Source organism: Pseudorca crassidens, chromosome 2, assembly GCF_039906515.1.
Source record: "Pseudorca crassidens isolate mPseCra1 chromosome 2, mPseCra1.hap1, whole genome shotgun sequence".
In the NCBI taxonomy this organism is placed as follows: domain Eukaryota; kingdom Metazoa; phylum Chordata; class Mammalia; order Artiodactyla; family Delphinidae; genus Pseudorca; species Pseudorca crassidens.
The window spans coordinates 110,163,055-110,178,236 of NC_090297.1; the positions used below are offsets into that span (position 1 = coordinate 110,163,055).

At 38.4% G+C, this 15,182-nt stretch overlaps 1 long non-coding RNA gene across 1 annotated transcript; it reads right to left on the reverse strand.

The window, feature by feature from the left end:
* Window positions 1-1,140: 1,140 nt before the first annotated feature.
* On the reverse strand, window positions 1,141-2,717 carry LOC137219378 (uncharacterized). The gene is made up of 2 exons (XR_010941101.1): window positions 2,487-2,717; window positions 1,141-1,736 (listed from the first exon to the last, which is right to left on the reverse strand). It is a non-coding gene; the product is annotated as an uncharacterized lncRNA (long non-coding RNA).
* Window positions 2,718-15,182: the final 12,465 nt, after the last annotated feature.

Sequence of the window (15,182 nt, forward strand, 5' to 3'; positions counted from 1 at the left end):
GACTCCTTGCCAACCACCTCCAGACTCTAAGCCAATGGCATAATTTTAAGATTAGTTACAGGAGGATCCCACCTCAAAGAGTAATTTCTGTGTCAGGTCAAATAACACTAGCTAGAGGAGAGACAACTCCCAAATATCAGTGTTGATTTCTCCCTCATGTAATAGTCTGATAAGCGTTGGGCAGTAATCTGGACATCATTGTTTTCCTGCAGTTCTGGCATCTTGGACTCCTTTACTTCTAGGACCACAAGAAGAGATATGCTTAAAGAACACAACCCTTTTCACGGCTTACTGGATCTGTAAGCTATACACTTAGAAAACAAGCTGCATAGCAACAGTCATTTTGTAAATCTAGATAAACATTGGAAACCCAAGTGTCCCCCCAAAGTGGGGTCAAATCGGTCAGGAAAGTAATTTCAGATGTGAGAAAATATAATAAGACACTGAGGTTGTTGAGTTTTGCAGTAAGAAGAACGTGTTGTGTACGTGGAGAGCAGGCAGCACTTTGCCTGACAAGGACCCTTTACACTCCCCTTTATTTGTACTACCCATGAATTCAGAACTACTATAATTTTATGCAGAATATCCCAATAATTTCCCAAAGCATTTAATATGTCACATGATGTTATAAATACGGTTAAGTTGGAAAAGAAAAGGAACACAGAATATGAAAGTGTAATATACTTTAAGAATCTCCGTATGTGCTGTGCTCGGTATGTCTGAGCCTCTTTCCTGCTAGAGCAAACATGGTGATGGTGGTGACAGTGATGATGACAGAGATAATGATGACTTGCCACCTCACAAAGTACTAATTATGTGCCCAGCATTGTGGCAACTGAATTACACACATTCATGTAAATTTTATGCCTAAGCCAGTTGGCACTGTAAAGGTGATTTTCCCCACATTTTAGTAAAGGGATTGAACTTCTGAGGAGTTAAATAATTTGTTCCTCAAATCAATCAAGCAATAATTAAGAAAATAACCTGGATTTGAAATTATATACAAATAATCATCGATATAACTCAAAATTCACATAACACTGGTTGTGAGAGCCTGAAATTTGGATCGAAGAAGGGTAGAAATCAACCAAAATTATGATATGATATTGCTAAAAGCAGGTTTTCAAAGAAACAAAATACTTTTACCATCACAAAAAAAATTGTATTTTATTCAGGAAATGGAGGATAAGTAACAATTGCTCATCTGGCAGAAACCGCTGCCTAGATGACAGACACACACAGAAGACAGTGGGAGAATCCTCAGAGGGCGCTCAGGAGGAGAGATACTGCTCTTCCCTCTGAGGCTCTGGGATGCTTTTTCGGATACCTCCCAGAGGGAAGCAGCATAGCAGACTCAGATAGGAAACCTCTGATTGTCAGGAATCCCCACACGCACACTGCAGGCTGAAGGGTGGAAAGCTTCTCCTGTATCCATGATAGGCTTTGAAGAGAAGATGAAGATGGAGCTGTGGAACTAGATGAGCTGATTGTCCTTATCCTTTCCAGAGGCAGATAAAACCTGAAGCTGTTACTTGTCCTTGGGTGGGCACTTCTGCTGGCATTGCTCGGGAGGTGCCACAGGAGTGCATTTCTCAGGGCACTTTATAGGTTGGCAAGGGTCTGTACCCTTTTTAGGTGAGCAAGGATCAGGGCACTTTGTTGGGCACACTGGAGGTATCTTGCACTGCTGCTTGCACTGCTGCTCTTGAGAAGACATCTTTCTGGAGTCTTAATATCTGAAAGAAAGTATATGACCATGTTCACCAGAAGGAATTCCTTCAGAGAGAAGACCCAAAGCTTTGACAACTCAAATAGAAGGATCTCTCCAATCTCTAAATATGGGTGTTAATCTCTTTAATACCTTTTAATGAATTTCTGACCTCTCTCGTTCTTTAGCAAATCTATTCATCAGCCCAGAGACAACCTTCTCTTTTCTCATACAACATTTCCAAAGAAAATATCTTTTTTTAAAAGAAACCAGCAGTGTTTTCTCTTTTGGTTTCTTTGTTCTTCTTTTTTTAATGAAAACCTCATCTTTAAAAAAGGCCATCACAAGTTCTAAAATCCTGGGCAAACTCACAAGCAATTTCTATCACCATTTTTTCTCATGAGGTCCCGACACGATTACTTATGTACAAAGCAAAGTGCAATCAGGATGAATGTAAGGGCATCACACCTTCTAAGATTAATGCCTCTGAAATCACAGCAGAGATCCAACAGAAAGACACAGAAAAAGGTAAATACTTTACTCTTTATCCCTTCATGTCAAAATTTCCTTTTAATTTCTTGTTCAATACAGGAATTCAAACTAGGTATCAGAAATCTAGTAAATACAATATAACATTGTGCCCAGATTCCAGGTTCCCATCCACTAAGTAACATTATACCCTTGATCGTAACTTTGGACTCATCAAATTTGCGGTCTCTAGCATAAACTCAACATTCGGGGGCCCGAGAACAAAGTTGAACTGAAGAATCATACTCACCAGGTTCTCCAAAGTCAATCGGAACTCGAGTAGCAGGAGGATAGCTGTCACTGTCATGCAGCAGAGGCCCTTTTTATTGGGGTTTGCTGCCCCACCCAGGGGGAAGTGGAGTTACCAAAACTGGCCTGGTTCAGTCGTTTCCCAACCAAATGCAAATCCATCCATAACTGGCTTGGCAGGGACTCTGAAAACAGGAAATGTCCTGCGCCAGGATCTCCTCACTAGATTATGTTCTCATGACTCACAGAGTCCCTGCCTTAGCTCTCCGTTTCAGTGGTTTATGGCAGTGGGAGGATTTTGAAGCTCCTCTAACTTGCAGACAAACGTTCCATTTCTTGATTGGGGAAGATGACCCTTTTCTATCTTTCACCTTCCTTGACTTCTAAAACTGCCTGCTTAGTTGCACTTTAACATGTCGCCATTTTGTAGTCCATACTGGTTTGAAAATGGCCTGGCTACATGGTGACACCTTTCTCTTTATCTCAAGTTCTTCTTACAATACACTTCGTCTTGATCCACAGCTTGTTAAGTGAAATCTCTTCTACTCTCCTAAAATGGACTGAGGGAAGTTTGCAGATGATCTCAGATGACTTCCCATCAGGATACTTAGATACGTTTAGTAAAGTGCTGACCTCTAGGGTCCTCCTTTCACTGCTTTGCTCCTTCAAATTAAGAACATCTAACAGTCAGATTCCTATGAACTTTATAAATCTGTTTCACTTCCACCCACAAGGATTTCACTAAAAGCGTAACATCACCTACCATAATTCCAATCAGCTGGCAGATCAGAACCTAGACTTACAATAGAAACCAAGACTTTTACTCATACCTCCCAAACATGACATAGCACAGGCTCCTTCCTAATTTCTCCCAAAGGACCTCTTCGGATTCTTCAACTTTTGAAGAAAGCTCACAGGAATGTTTAAATTCTCTGGCTTCCTGTCCCTTTGAAATCATTGGAAACCCTCTCTAATATGCAATGCCATTCAAATAACTAGTTTTAAATCTATTTATTATTTATGAATTATTTAAACACATTGATTCTCATCACATCTAGGGGTAAATTCAAGGGATAGTTGAAATCTCTTTATTAATAATTCAGTGTTTCATGTTAATTGCCATACATACCCTACTTCTTAATCATTCATAATAATTTTATTATAATTTTATCCTATGTTTAGATTCTTCCATATTGATCACAGCAGAATATAAGTGAAATTAACCTATTTTGTGCTCTACTTTCTTCATACAATTTGTCCATGTGCTGGAAGGAATTTTTGAAAATTTTTATGGGTCAACTTGACTGGAACAGCTTTCTCAAATATTTGGTCAATCTTTACTCGGGCTTTTTCTCTAAGGATGCTTTTGGATGAGAGTAATATTTAAAACAGTGCCCTGAGTAAAGGAGTTTGCCCTCTGTAAGTGGGTAGGCCTCATATAGTCATGAGGCTGGAAGGCCTCATTCCAGCCTTCCTAATCTCTCTCTCTCTATTTGTCTCTTTCTCTGTCTCTTCTCTCTGTCTCTCTCTTGCTGTGTGTGTGTGTGTATGTCTCTCTCTCTCTATTCATATATATATGTATATATACATATATATATGTAAATTGAATATTTCTTCTTCCATTTCATGCACTTGATTCCCTATGGCCGATTAAAAATTCAAAAAGTTAGTTTAAAGTGAATTTAAAGTAAAAAATATTAATATTACATGATACTTGTGATGTGTAATTATAACAAATATAATGAGTCTTTAGGGAATAACTGAAGTTCAGGAAACAATGCCCTAGTATGTTCTCCAACCCTGGCAAAAGATTTCATTTCTGCCTTTTCAGTCCTGGACCTGAAGTATCCTCTTTCCCCTTGGGCACTGAAACTTTTCTTATGGGTCATGGCTGGTGAGCGGCCCTGTCTCATTTAAGAAAAAATTTTAACACTGGCTTTATGTTGCTGTAGAATGTGGTAACACATTTTTAATAGAATCAGGATGTCCCATCTCACCTGACCCCAACACTCCCCTAGACTGCTGTCATAGGCTTAAAATTCCTTTATCAAGAAAATAAATATTTTTATTCCACCAATAAATATCAGATTTAAATTGTGTGAAACCAAAAATAAATGTAAGATACCATTTAAGACTCAAACCATCACATATAAGTGACTGAGAGTAGGTTTGGGGAGGGGAGAGAGGATCAGAGCACTAAAAGTCTGAAATCTAGGTGAATTACAAACTTAGGGCTGATCTATTTGCTTTCTTTTACTCTTTCCAGATATGTTTTAGGTCTTTAAAAGACAGTAACTTTAAAAATGTATTTTCATGCTCATTTTCTGTCTTCTCCTTCAGCCCTCCAGTCTCCTCAACCTTCCATATTACCCTTTGCTCCCCAACGTGTACTCCTAACTGTCCAATTTTGTACATTTTCATGTCAATGCATTTAGTGATTAGTTCTTTCATATTTTTAAAAATTCTTGCAGTCAGTTGAGCTGACTAGCTGCAAATTAAAAGTTTAAAGTGATGTTGCTAAATGCTCTTCCTTGTCTTGGTCAAATAATCAGGAAACTTTTCAGGACTGTGGTTTTATAATGGGAAATGAGGAAAAAGAGGAGAATGAGGAGGAGAGGAATAGAAAGAGGAAGCCCTTGAAACCTATGAAACAGTCACCAGCTATGCTCTGGAAAGTGAAGGATCACTGAGTCAACCCAGCATCACATCCCATCAGTTAAACAGGTTGGGTTCCCAGAACTGTTTTGTTCCTGTCAGTAAGGAAAAGCTTTTAATCCAGACTACCATTGGCCATGACCATCCAGGGACAGAGCCATGACTAGAGCACCTTCAGGAAGGGTGTCTACAAGCAATGTCATCACCAGATGGATCATATAGAGTATTTCAGAGAACAAACAGAAGGAACTTTACTCAACAGATCAGTTACTACTCCCCATAGTTTCACATCACATCCTAGACATAAATCCTTAGAGAAATGTCTGATTTCTGTCATCAAAAAATTTGAGAATTAACTGCTCAAATGCGATTGCAGTGTCAGTTACTCCAGCTTTGCTCATACCTGGGGTCATTCCCGCTGAGGACACATCTCTCAAAAAGGGCACAAATCATTATAGTCAAAGCACCAAAGTCACAGCAAGCCTGGTGCCCTCAACATGTCAGGCAGCAGTCACTTTATTGGTTGCAGTGGTGAACTTGAACACTCAAGACTTCCTCAAGATCAACTACATGAAATGCTGCAATGAGGACTACTGTCTCTATTCTGTAGCTTTCTGGGGGTTTTACTATGAATTATTACTATAAGAAAAATGACAGGAAAGAACATTTTTTAAAATTTTGTCCAATTTTTGCTTCAACATTTTATCTCACATATTACTACTATATGTTATACACCATTGAACAGAATAATCATGAAAATTAAGATTCCACAATAAAATAGGGAAGAAATAAAAATAAGTAAATGAGAATTATGGTAAGATATTCCTGATATTTGTAGGAAAAAAAAGGTAACTGCAAGTACCCTTGAATTTCTGCCTTTTGCTTTTATTTCTGAGTGTCAGGCTCACTCTCCACCAACTTTCCACAATCTTGCTGAATTGGACAAATTACAGTACATTCTTATTGTTGAATTCTTAAGATCATCAAAGAGCATTTTTACAAGTTGTTTTAATATTATCAAATTATAATTTTAAATCATATGTAAAACACGATGAGATTTTGATTAACATACATTCGAGAAAAGACAGGAAATGCATATAATTTGCTAAGAGTGATTTACTGGTGTAATTACAGATAATTTTTACTTTTGTGTTTTTTTTCAAAAGATTCTCCAAAGAATATCTACTAATGAGTAAAGAATCTTAAAATGTTACTTTGAAAAGGGAACAAGAGACAAGTCTATCTATTCCTTAATTAGAGGGGAAATATTCTTCCTCCATTCCAGACCAAATGTTTTACAACAACATTTCTGGCCAATCATCAAAGTTGGGACTGGAGGTGGTAGATGTTTTACTGTTATTCTCTCGATATTTGATCACATCTCAATATAATCCTTCTTGAAGAAAAATCCCAATGATAATCCACCCTCATCTCAGCATTGACACACAAAAGCCACAGGCCCCCAACAGTCATATGCATCTATGCAACAGTTCAATCAAAAATGGAGGATCCTTACGTTTGGTAGTGTATATATGTCCATGCCTCTTAATCGCTTTGTCACCGTTTACCCTTCCCCCTCCCCATAGCCTCAAGTCCATTCTCTAGTAAGTCTGTGTCTTTATTCCTGTTTCACCCCTAGGTTTTTCATATATACACTACCAAACGTAAGGTAGATAGCTAGTGGGAAGCAGCCGCATAGCACAGGGAGATCAGCTCGGTGCTTTGTGACCGCCTGGAGGGGTGGGATAGGGAGGGTGGAGGGAGGGAGACGCAAGCGGGAAGAGATAAGGGAACATATGTATATATATAACTGATTCATTTTGTTGTGAAGCTGAAACTAACATACCATTGTAAAGCAATTATACTCCAATAAAGACGTTTAAAAAAAAAAATGGACAACCTAAAGAGAGCAAGCTCCAGGTCTCCAGAATAAAAAAAAAAAAAAAAAAATGGAGGATCATACTTAGCTTAAAAAACTAATGAGGAATGAGTTTGTCCAGATTTCAAAGTCAGACAGATAGAAATCCTAAAATTGGTCAGACTATGATAAATTAGGTAAAAGTGGATGGTAGTAAAAGAGATAGTGATGATAATAACATAGTAGTAATGATAGTACCTACTTTTAAACTGTTATGAGAAATAAATTTTAAGAAGAAACTATATAAAGCACTTAGCACAGGTGACAGAAAGTATACAATTAGTTAAATAATAAATTGTTAATCAAATAAAGACAAAACATCAAGTTCAAGTTGTGTTTGATGGTTGAGGATGTCATTTGCTTCATTTTATTTAGAAGATTTTCAACACCACTCCATGAAAGGTTTTATTTTATTTTTCTATATATCCTTTATCCTTCCTTTGCTTTTTGTTTGTTTTTAATTTTTTTTATTTTTATTGGAGCATAGTTGCTTTACAATATTGTGTTACTTTATACTGTACGACAAAGTGAATCATCTATATGTATACATATATCCTCTATCTTTTGGATTTCCTTTTCATTTAGGTCACCACAGAGCACTGAGTAGAGTTCCCTGTGCTATACAGTAGGTTCTCATTAGTTATCTATTTTATACATAGATGTTAATCCCAATCTCCCAATTCATCCCACCACCACCCTTTTCCCCCTTGGTATCCATACATTTGCTCTTTACACCCGTGTCTCTATTTCTGCTTTTGAAATAAGACTGTCTATACAAACGTTTTTCAGGTTCAACATACGTGTGTTAATATACAATATTTGTTTTTCTCTTTCTGACTTACTTCACTCTGTATGACAGTCTCTAGATACATCCATGTCTCTACAAATGACCTAATTTGATTCTTTTTATGACTGAGTAACATTCCATTGTATATATGTACCACATCTTCTTTATCCATTCCTCTGTTGATGGAAATTTAGGTTGCTTCCATGTATTGGTTACTGTAAATAGTACTGCACAGAACATTGGCGTGCATTTTTGAATTATGGTTTTCTCAGGGTATATGCCCACTAGTTGGCTTGCTGGGTGATATGGTAGTTCTATTTTTAGTTTTTTAAGGAATCTCCATATTGTTCTCCATAGTGGCTTTATCAATTTACATTCCCACCAACAATGCAGGAGGGTTCCCTTTTCTCCACACCCTCTCCAACATTTATTATATGTAGACTTTTTGATAATGGCCATTCTGACCAATGTGAGGTGATACCTCACTGTAGCTTTGATTTGCATTTCTCTAATAGTTAGCAATGTTGACCATATTCTCATATGCTTTTTGACCATCTGTATGTCTTCTTTAGAGAAATGTCTATTTAGATCTTCCACCCATTTTTTGATTGGGTTTTTTGTTGTTGTTTTGGGTTTTTTTTATATTGAGCTGTATGAGCTGTTTGTATATTTTGGAGTTTAATCCTTTTTCTGTTTCTTTCTTTGCAAATATTTTCTCTCATCCTGAGGGTTGTCTTTTCATCTTGTTTATGGTTTCCTTTGCTGTGCAAAAGCTTTTACATTTCATTCAGTCCCATTTGTTTATTTTTGGTTTTACTCTCATTACTCTAGGAGGTGGGTCAAAAAAGATCTTGCTGCAATTTATGTCAAAGAGTGTTCTGTCTATGCTTTCCTCTAAGAGTTTTATAGTGTCTGGCCTCACATTTAGGTCTTTAATCCATTTTGAGATTATTTTTGTTTATGTTGTTAGAGAGTGTTCTGAGAAACAAAAGTGGAGTTGAAGGAATGAGTCTCCCTGACTTCAGACTATACTACAAAGCTACAGTAATCAAGACAGTATGGTATTGGCACAAAAACTGAAACGTTGATCAATGGAACAGGATAGAAAGCCCCGAGACAAACCCAGGAACCTATGGTCACCTAATCTATGACAAAGGAGGCCAGAATACACAATGGAGCAAAGACAGCCTCTTCAATAAGTGGTGCTGGGAAATCTGGACAGCTACATGTAAAATAATGAAATTAGAACAGTCCCTAACACCATGCTTCATTTTTAAAAAGAATTTTTATATCAATTCTATTTTAAGTCAATTCCAAAAGTTTTAAGGAGAAAGCTAATAAGAACACCCAACTTGAATTAGGTATAAAGAAATAATAAAATGGACTATCATAGACAGTTATTTTTATGTGGTGAAATGAGAGTTAATCTAAGCAGAAATTTAGAACATAGTATAGAAACAGGACAATATAATTGTTCCTAGGTATTTGGACTCAAGCCTTCCTCTGAATATTGTTAAATACCAAAAAAATCCCAATCCAATAAAATCTAACATGTTAATTTTGTTGGTGGAAAAAATAACATTTATAAATATTTATTATTCTGTATTAAAAATATGATATAATCTCTGGTTCCTTTTACTAACACTATGGTTAGCTGTTTAAGACAATAGGAAAATCTCTGGTTTAAATATCACATTCCTCCTTGTGGCAGTTTACCCAAATGTCAGGCTAAGTCCTTATAAGAAAATGAATAGCCATCAGCACTAACTTTTCAGTTGCAAATAGGGTTTATAAATCCTAGCTTTGTATTCCCTAAATGTGAGATCAGAATATTTAAAGGAGTGATTTCAAGGGCTGACAAAAATATGAACTGATCCCATATGGTGTGTGCTAGTGAGAGTAAGAAGAACATGAGGTAAAAAATGAAATGAATCATACACTTCTCATAGCAGTCTTTCCAAGACAGTGAAAGTACATGGGCTGTTAGGTCACTTCACAAAAAGTCATCAAGAAAAATAAAGAAACTTAGGTTAAAATGTGGGAAATTCTGAGGAGAAAAACTGTTTGGACTTTAGCATGGGAGGAGCAGGTGACTGCTTCCTGGACAGACAGGGCTGACAGAGCTGACAGCACAATAAGAGGATTACTTACAGAAAAGATAAGTGAAATATAAAAATTCTTATAGGGGGTGATCGGGAAGATGGTGAAAGAGTAAGGAACGGAGATCACCTTCCAACCCACAGATACACCAGAAATACATCTACACATGGAACAACTCCTACAGAACACCTACTGAAAGCTGGCAGAAGACCTCAGACCTCCCAAAAGGCAAGAAAGTTCCCACGTACCTGCGCAGGGCAAAAGAATAAACAGAGACAAAAGAATAGGGATGGGACGTGCACCAGTGGGAGGGATCTGTGAAGAAGGAAAGGTTTCCACACACTAGGAACCCCATTCACGGGCGGAGACTGTGGGAGGTGGAGGGGGAAAGCTTTGGAGTCGTGGAGGAGAGCACAGCAACAGGGGTGCAGAGGGCAAAGCGGAGAGATTCCCGCACAGAGGATTGGTGCCAACCAGCACTCACCAACCCGAGAGGCTTGTCTGCTCACCCGCCAGGACGGGCGGGGCTGGGAGCTGAGGCTCGGGCTTTGGTTGGAGTGCAGGGAGAGGACTGGGGTTGGCGGCATGAACACAGCCTGCACGGGGTTAGTGCGCCATGGCTAGCCAGGAGGGAGTCCGGGGAAAAGTCTGGACCTGCCAAAGAGGCAAGAGACTTTTTCTTCCCTCTGTGTTTCCTGGTGCGCGAGGAGAGGGGATTAAAAGCGCTGCTTAAAGGAGCTCCAGAGATGGGCGCGAGCCGCGGTTAAAAGCGTGGACCACAAAGACGGGCATGAGACGCTAAGGCTGCTGTTGCCGCCACCAAGAAGCCTGTGTGCAAGCACAGGTCACTATCCACAACCCCCTTCCAGGGAGCCTGTGCAGCCCGCCACTGCCAGGGGCCCGGAATCAGGGACAACTTCCCCGGGAAAACGGACGGCATGCCTCAGGCTGGTGCAACGTCCCACCGGCCTCTGATGCCGCAGGCTTGCCCCTCATCTGTAACCTTCCCTCCCATGGCCTCAGTGAGCCAGAGTCCCCGAAGCAGCTTCTCCTTTAACCCCGTCCTGTCTGAGCGAAGAACAGACACCCTCCAGCGACCTACACGCAGAGGCAGGGCCAAATCCAAAGCTGAGCCCCTGGAGCTCTGCCAACAAAGAAGAGAAAGGGAAATCGCTCCCAGCAGCCTCAGAAAAAGCACATTAAAGCTCCATAATCATCTTAATATACCCTGCATCTGTGTAATACCTGAATAGACAATGAATCATCCCAAATTGAGGAGGTGGACTTTGAGAGCAAGATTTATTATTTTTTCCCCTTTTCCTCTTTTTGTGAAGTGTGTATGTGTATGCTTCTGTGTGAGATTTTGTCTGTATAGCTTTGCCTCCACCATTTGTCCTAGCGTTCTCTCCGTCCGTTTTTGTTTTTTCTCTCTTTAAAATTTTTTTTTTCTTAATAATTATTTTTTATTTTAATTATTTTATTTTATTTTATCTTACTTTATATAATTTTATTTTATCTTCCTTCTTTCTTTCCTTCCTTGCCTCCTTCTTCCTTCCTTCCTTCCTCCATTCCTCCGTCCCTCCTCCCTCCCTCGCCCCCTCCTTCCTTCCTTTCTATCTATCTTTCTTTCTTTCTTTCCATATTTTCTCCCTTTTATTCTGAGCGTGTGGATGAAGGCTTTTGGTGCTGCAGCCAGGAGTCACTGCTGTGCCTCTGACGTGGGAGAGCCAACTTCAGGACACTTCTCCACAAGAGACCTCCCAGCTCCACATAATATCAAATAGTGAAAATCTCCCAGAGATCTCCATCTCAACACCAGCAACCAGCTTCACTCAACGACCAGCAAGATACAGTGCTGGACACCCTATGCCAAAAAACTAGCAAGATAGGAACACAACACCACCCATTAGCAGACAGGCTGCCTAAAATCATAATAAGACCACAGACACCACAAAACACACCCCCAGACGTGGACCTGCACAACACAAAGACAAGATCCAGCCTCATCCACCAGAACACAGGCACTAGTCCCCTCCACCAGGAAGCCTACACAACCCAGTGAGCCAAAGTTAGCCACTGGGGATGGACACCAAAAATAACGGGAACTACGAACCTGCAGCCTGCAAAAAGGAAACCCCAAACACAGTAAGATAAGCAAAATGAGAAAACACACAGCAGACGAAGCAGCAAGATAAAAACCCATCAGACCTAACAAATGAAGAGGAAATAGGAAGTCTACCTGAAAAAGAATTCAGAATAATGATAGTAAAGATGATCCAAAATCTTGGAAATAGAATAGACAAAATGCAAAAAACATTTAACAAGGACCTAGAAGAACTAAAGAGGAAACAAGTGATGATGAACAACACAATAAATGAAATGAAAAATACTCTAGATGGGATCAATAGAAGAATAACTGAGGCAGAAGAACGGATAAGTGACCTGGAATATAAAATAGTGGAAATAACTACTGCAGAGCAGAATAAAGAAAAAAGAATGAAAAGAAATGAGGACAGTCTCAGAGCCTTCTGGAACAACAATAATGCACCAACATTCGAATTACAGGGGTCCCAGAAGAAGAAGATAAAAAGAAAGGGACTGAGAAAATATTTGAAGAGATTATAGTTGAAAACTTCCCTAATTTGGGAAAGAAAATAGTTAATCAATTCCAGGAAGCACAGAGAGTCCAATACAGGATAAATCCAAGGAGAAATACGCCAAAACACATATTAATCAAATTGTCAAAAATTATACAAAGAAAACATATTAAAAGCAGTAAGGGAAAAATAACAAATAACACACAAGGGAATCCCCATAAAGTTAAGAGCTGATCTTTCAGCAGAAACTCTTCAAGCCAGAAGGGAGTGGCAGGACATATTGAAAGTGATGAAGGAGAAAAACCTACAACCAAGATTACTCTACTCAGCAAGCATCTCATTCAGATTTGATGGAGAAATTAAAACCTTTACAGACAAGCAAAAGCTGAGAGAGTTCAACACCACCAAATGAGCTTTACAACAAATGCTAATGGAACTTCTCTAGGAAGAAACACAAGAGAAGGAAAAGACTTAAAATAACAAACCCAGAACAATTTAGAAAATGGGAATAGGAACATACATATCGATAATAACCTTAAATGTAAATGGACTAAATTCTCCCACCAAAAGACACAGACTGGTTGAATGGACACAAAAACAAGACCCATATATATGCTGTCTACAAGAGACCCACTTCAGACCTAGAGACACATACAGACTGAAAGTAAGGGAATGGAAAAAGATATTTCATGCAAATGTAAACCAAAAGAAAGCTGGAGTAGCAATTCTCATATCAGACAAAAGAGACTTTAAAATAAAGACTATTAGAAGAGAAAAAGAAGGACACTACATAATGATCAAGGGATCAATCCAAGAAGAATATATAACAATTGTAAAGATTTATGCACCCAACATAGAAGCACCTCAAAACATATGGCAAATACTAACAGCCAGAAAGGGGGAAATCGACAGTAACACATTCATAGTAGGGGACTTTAACATCCCACATTCACCAATGGAGCGATCATCCAAAATGAAAATAAATAAGGAAACACAAGCTTTAAATGATACATTAAACAAGATGGACTTAATTGATATTTGTAGGACATTCCATCCAAAAAAAACAGAATACAAATTTTTCTAAAGTGCTCATGGAACATTCTCCAGGATACATCATATCTTGGGTCACAAATCAAGCCTTGGTAAATTTAAGAAAATTGAAATTGTATCAAGTATCTTTTCCGACCACAAGGCTATGGGACTAGATATCAATTACAGGAAACGATCTGTAAAAAATACAAACACATGGAGGCTAAAAAATACACTACTTAATAACGAAGTGATCACTGAAGAAATCAAAGAGGAAATAAAAAAATATCTAGAAACAAATGACAATGGAGACAGGGTGATCAAAAACCTATGGGATGCAGCAAAAGCAATTCTAAGAGGGAAGTTTATAGCAATACAATCTTACCTTAAGAAACAGGAAACATCTCAAATAAACAACCTAACCTTGCACCTAAAGCAATTAGAGAAAGAAGAACAAAAAATCCCCCATAGTTAGCAGAAAGAAAGAAATCATAAAGATCAGATCAGAAATAAATGAAAAAGAAATGAAGGACACGATACCAAAGATCAAAAAAACTAAAAGCTCATTCTTTGACAAGATAAACAAAATTGATAAACCATTAGCCAGACTCATCAAGGAAAAAAGGGAGAACACTCAAATCAATAGAATTAGAAATGAAAAAGGAGAAGTAACAACTGACACTGCAGAAATACAAAAGATCATGAGAAATGACTACAAGCAACTCTATGCCAATAAAATGGACAACCTGGAAGAAATGGACAAATTCTTAGAAATGGACAGCCTGCCAAGACTGAATCAGGAAGAAATAGAAAATATGAACAGACCAATCACAAGCACTGAAAATGAAACTGTGATTAAAAATCTTCCAACAAACAAAAGCCCAGGATGAGATAGCTTCAGAGGCGAATTCTATCAAATATTTAGAGAAGAGCTAACACCTATACTTCTCAAACTCTTCCAAAATATAGCAGAGGGAAGAACACTCCCTAATGCATTCTACGAGGCCACCGTCACCCTGATACCAAAACCAGACAAGGATGTCACAAAGAAAGAAAACTACAGGCCAAAAGCACTGATAAGCATAGATGCAAAACTCCTCAACAAAATACTAGCAAACAGAATCCAACAGCACATTAAAAGGATCACACACCATGATCAAGTGGGGTTTATTCCAGGAATGCAAGGATTCTTCAATATGCGCAAATCAATAAACGTGATACACCATATTAAATTGAAGGAGAAAAACCATATGATCATCACAACAGATGCAGGGAAAGCTTTTGACAAAATTCAACACTGATTTATGTTAAAAACCTGACAGAAAGTAGGCAGAGAGGGAACTTCCTCAACATAATAAAGGCCATATATGACAAACTCACAGCCAAAATTCCCCTCAATTGTTAAAAACTAAAAGCCTTTCCACTGACATCAGGAACAAGACAAGGTGGCTCACTCTCACCACTCTTTTTCAACATAGTTTTGGAAGTTTTAGCCACAGTATTCAGAGAAGAAAAAGAAATAAAAGGAATCCAAATCGGAAAAGAAGAAATAAAACTGTCAGTATTTGCAGATGACATGATACTATACACAGAGAATCCTAAAAATGCTAC